The following is a 6,000-nucleotide window of genomic DNA, read 5'->3' as shown; positions in this document are numbered from 1 at the left end:
CATCTACTATTGCTATTTTTTCATTTTAGGGGTTTTTAGCCCTATCTTCCGGAGCTACATGCTTGGACTTCCAAACATTGGGAACCAATCATAACTGATACAATTCAAATTTACCCTGTGGCAAGGGGTTTTTCTATTGTGAAATTTTCTAATTTTGCATATAGGAAATCCATTTTGTATAACAGTTGTTTCTCTTGTGAGGAGAGGTTTCCCTTGATGGCCAAACCTTGGTACTCAAGGATTTGATCCAACTACTGAATCCTTTAATAAGATACCTTTATGGGTAAGATTGTTGAATCTTCCCCTTCACTTTTGGTTGGATTCAGTCTTGGAGGTCATGGGGGAGGCCATTGGGTATTTCCAGATGGTTGATGTGGAATCTTCTAATGTGTATAAAATGACGTATGCTTGCATTCTTGTGGAGGTTGATGTTTCTAAGGGTTTCCTATAATAGATTACTTTGGCTTCTCCAAATGCTTCTTGGTCCTAGAATTTGGATTATAAGGGTATTCCTTTCAAGTGCAAGAAATGTTACAAGGTTGATCATCTCATTGTGCAATGTTCCTTTGAAAAGGTTAGACCAAAGAAATCACCTTCTTGGTGGATGGGGTTTTAGACCATCACTATGTGGTTCAAAAAGTTTCCAAGGAAGGAGATGGGGTGGATTGCTCACCTTGGAATGATCGTTCTTTGGTAGACGATACTAATGTTGTCTTTTGATAATACAGATGTTGTCTCTAAGGCAACTTTGCTTCATAATCTTAAGGTTGCCCCTTCTTTAGTTGTTGGCTCTGTCCAAAACATTGTTGCTAGAGATGGTTCAGTTGTCTTATCTCTTGTTGCTGCAGATATTGATGTCCATGTTTCTTCTATGAGGGCTTTGGGGGTTAGCAGTGGTGCTACCCCTTTCCCTCTTATGGATACTCTTGCAGTTTGCAATGGTTCTTCAGGTTTATCTTCGGATTAGTAGACAACTGTTGGTAAGGTGGAGGATGGATGGCCATCAGTTAAAGGAAAAAAAAAGTCAAATCCTCCAAACCTTCATTTTATATGTCTTTATGTTCTCAAAAGACTGGACAAAAATGTAAATCTTGATGGTCTTTTATTTTTTTCTAGGTCATTTTTTAGCCCTTTTGTTGGGTACTTTGGTGTGTCCCTCTAGTTTGTTGCGTGGTGTTCCACAGTTGTGTTAAAATCCTTCATTTCTATATCTTTCCTTTCTCTTTGTACAAGGTTTTAGGTCCTTTCAAAACCTATTTTTACTTAATCAAAACTAATCTTAATTTCATATTAATCATCATTTATCTAATTTATTCGATATTAAAATTCACGTTTAATTAAGTTTGAGAGAGAAAAAGAGAAGGTGTAAATCATTGAGATGGGGGGGAGAATGAGAGAGAGTGTAATCAAGGGGCATGTGTGTGTGTGTGTGTAGAGAGAGAGAGCATATATAAAAAGGGAGGGAGGGAGAGAGAGGGGGGTGAGGGATCCTATTATGTTTTCAATATAAAGAGAACTTAGAGATACGAGTAGAGAGAGAGTGATTGATTAGGGGATATATAGAGAGAGAAGTAATGGATAGTGGAATGAGGAAGATATGGGGAAGCGATAAAAGAGAGAGGGTAGTTGAGGGATATATATATATATATATATAAGAGAGAAAAGGTTATATTTCAATGATCTCCAGGTCATTATTGATATGAATAAATATTGTTTGATTTACTTTCTTTTTTTTTCAATAGAAATATACTTCATCTGGACCTGAAGGAAGACTAAAACATTAGCCTTCCTTATATTCAATTCAACCCATCACAACCTGAAATTCAATTCATTACTCACCTAAGGGAACATTTTTCTACTTGACCTAACTAAAACATTAGCCCTTGTTATATTCTAATTCAAGCCATCCTAACCTGAAATTCAATTCATTACTCATCTAAAGGAAAAAAAATTCTTACGACAAGGTAAACCACTAAAAGACCATAAATCTACCCACTTCTCATTACCTCTCTCTCTCTCTCTCTCTCTCTCTCTCTCTCTCTCTCTATATATATATATATATATATATATATATATATATATCGAGAGTCATCCTTCTCGAGGCACCTATTTTAATTGAAATCTTATGGGTTTTTTTTGTGTGGGTTAGATTTGAACTAAAATAGGTGCTTGGAGAAGGATGACTCAGTATATTATATATATATAACTATATATAAGCTAGTGGTAATTATTTATCTTCTTTCTATGTCAAAATTTGAGCCTCCAAAAAAATGTGGAATGTTTGTGGTAATTATTAGTTCTTGCCAAAGGCAGGATACTATTGCTTTCATTCAATTCAATTTTTCAATTCAATTGACAAATCAACTCATAGAATTTAAAAGATTAAAAGAAACTTCAAATGTTTATATCTTTTTCTAATTTTTCATTATTTTATAAATCACATTTCTCATTCATTTTATTAGACCATACTATTTTTGGTAACGAGAAAATTCAATTTTCTTCATCAAAAATACAAATATTTTCTAACAACTCTATCATGCATTAATCAATACATTAATTACAACTTTAGCTTTTTCACATTTGTGATAAGTTAATTAGATTTTTTTTTTTTTAATCATTTTTATCTTCCACCTCAAACCACTTTGGACAAAAATGAATGTCTAATCAATATTATTTATACCCTTCTATTTCTATTACCAAGTTCAAATATAAAATTAAATGTTTTATATTTATTATTTTAAGTATGTTTATTAGTTTTACATTGATGTTTATTTTTGTCAATTGTAAAATGCTATTTCTTTAAGTTTACACTATGTTTTACTAGCTACTATTTTACAATGATGCTCTAATTTTTTTTATACCATTTTACAAATTGTAAAACTAATACTACCCCTAAACTTACTAGATATTTTGGTAGTTTGAATTAAGTAATCAACAATTTATTCTTGAAAATTAAATATTTCAACTTATAATTCAATTGGTAGAAATGAGTACTTCATTCATATAATATAATTTCTATTTTTATTTATATATTTCTTAAAATAATATAACTATTAATATTTTTAAAATTCCCTTCAACTCTCTCTATCATTCTATATTTACTTGTCCTTATAATAAGATATCATTCTCTATTTTAGCTCTGTCTTTATATCCTTCCTTTCTATCTATAAATCTCTATTTTACTTCATTTCCAATTATTGGCAAGAACTTTGACGCATTGAGTCTCTTGTTTATCTTCTTTCTATGTCAAAATTTGAGCCTCCAAAAAAAAATGTGGCATTTGGAATTGGTGAATAGTACAAAAGGCATATTTAACAAACTATTATGTCTAATGTAAGTAGTGTACTCCTTGGTATTAATAAGATGACCAATCTCACAAGTACACTCAATTCGTTCAATCTTATAAACTCCATAATTGAGATGGAGCTTATATCTTATTGGAGGGATGATAGTTTTAGAATAATGGAGTTTGAAGGCATACTTGAGACCCTTGCCACAATTGATTTTAAGGCACTTTCTATAATATATTTTGAAAATCTTATTGGAGAAGTCTTCAATATGGATAAGGTAAGGTTTGCAACAAAGAAAATGCCAAGTCAACATCCTTTTGTTTAGGGTACAGCAAGGTTTATCTTGTATAAATGCTCTTAACAATGTGTTCGTCATAGAACCAATTCTACCTTTTCTACTGGCATAGGAATTGAAAATTAGAATAGAAAAATAGAATCAGAATGGAAATGGGGAATGGGAATAGAAATGGGCAATTCCAATCCTATTTGGTTCACTTGGAATTCGATTGGAAATATGTTAATCCATTGTTTGGTTGTACAAAAATGGAAGAGCAATAAGGTTAAGTTTTGTATTATTATTTTTTAATTCCTTAAATTTTTTTTGTTTTAATTTATTATTTTTTGTTTAATTTTTTCAATAATGGTAAAACGGTTAATTTATTTTTATTTTTATTTTATTCACTAAAGTTAATGAGAAATGTAATTTATTTCATTTTTTAAACAAATAGATATAATTTTTTTAAAAAAAATTAAAATTTTTTTTTTTTAAATGTTGAAATAATAATAATAATAATTTTTAAAAGAGTCATGGAAGCTGAAACAGAAGCCGCATAATGCCAAAGATATCATTTTTTTTACAATTGTCATATCTTTTTGCTATTTTTAGAGAGGAAGCTTCATCGTGAAGAAATCTATGCCATATGGTTCGTAGCTCGATTGGAACTTCTGTAAGCTGTGAACAAAAAACTGGACCTAGCAGCAAAGATTATTAAATATTTAGCGACGAACTTATATAGGAGATTGGAATCATTTGATCAGATTTGGATCTGTGAAGTGTCGTGAGTGGATTCCACAGAAGAACATAGATCTAGGAGGGCTTTGGCGAAATTAAATCCAAATTGCAGTTTTATATGGAAAAAATTTATTCTTTTATTTCAAATATAATGCATATACAATTATCTCAGAGGTGGAATAATAATGGACATTTATTTTGAATTACTATTCTTATTCCAACAAGCTTCAATCTAGCCACAACAAATAATTCCACAATTTCTATCTACGGAGATTCGTGTTTGATGAGGAGAAGCTAATGCAAAGGAGGACACCTTGTCGAAGAAGTAATATGTCAAAGTAATTGAGTGAGAAGGTTGTTTTCTTCTTGAAATTCATTATCAATGAAGCATAAATTGTGGCTGGTTCATCACACATATTTGTTGATGAAACTGAGTAGCATAGATGGAGGTGTTTTTTATTAAGACAATTTAGGCGATAGGGCTTCCTGAAATTCATTCACCATTCTTTGGGGCATAAAGTTACGGGGAGCGAATATGGCAAGCAAAGCAAAGTGTAATAATACGAATTATGCACTTAATAACAAACACAATTTCGAAGGCAGGCAGTCGAATCCAAGATATCAAAGGAATGTCCAAAATTGTAGAGCGTATTCGCATAAGAAACAGCCAATACTTCCTTCTCTACCAAAGCACCAAATAAATAAGAATGGGAGATGATACAATAGAAATAGCCCCTACATCCACTCTCCATCTACAAATTTGAGATATGCAATGATGATAAATAATGTGTTTTCAGCCCTAGTGGAGCCAAATGATCTCGGCCATGCAAATGTACAGGACAAGAATATCAATCACAAGATCATCAATAATACATTGGCTGCCACTAATTAAAATTGTCCGAAGAAATACACAAAGAAGAGAGGGGTTTGGTCAATGAAAAATCCAAATGGGTATATCAGCACGGTTTAGAGATTTTCGAACCAAAATGCCCTAATTGTGAATAAGGAAAGCAATCGATCTAATATCATTTTTTCTATTGATAGCCTTGACAAACAATTTCAATTTTTTAGTCATACAAAATATGCTTCCCACAAGAGTTTTCCTTTGTATTCCCAGCAGACATGTCTCGTTGATAAACCTTATGTGAATTCCCCCAAAACCATTGAAGCACATCTTTGTAAGCTCGAATCCTCAAAGTTCAAACCCTTGCATAACCTTCCAAAAACATATATTCCCCCTCATCATAGGAATATTTGGCCCAATTCTCCCTCTCAATACCCCAATCAACTTCAAAAGATTGCTCAATCTAATATTAAAGCTAAAAAACAAATATTGATCATCAGCAATCCAGACAGTGAAGAGCAGTGGCATGAATACAAGAATCTAGGTGTTTTTGCACTATGGAACAGGCCAAAACAAGATATGAACAATTTAATAAATTGGCTCCAAGATTTCTATCAAAACCAGGTAAGTATATCTCACCATTCTAAAAGAATTATGTTCATTCATTGTAGGGATGAAAATGTCAAAAAAGATTGTCTCTTTACCTCTATTTGTTATTTTAATGGTTATGTTGTTAGAGTCTTGGAATTGATACCAGATTTTAAGGAAGAATTGTTAAATTTTCCATTCCAACTTGGGTTTCAATTCATTCGCTCCTATCAGAACTTTTGCATATAGAGATTCTTAGGAATATA

Source organism: Cupressus sempervirens, chromosome 3 (assembly GCF_028749045.1).
Source record: "Cupressus sempervirens isolate cs-2001-9-10 chromosome 3, ASM2874904v1, whole genome shotgun sequence".
Lineage (NCBI taxonomy): Eukaryota > Viridiplantae > Streptophyta > Pinopsida > Cupressales > Cupressaceae > Cupressus > Cupressus sempervirens.
This window is presented reverse-complemented; position numbering follows the sequence as displayed.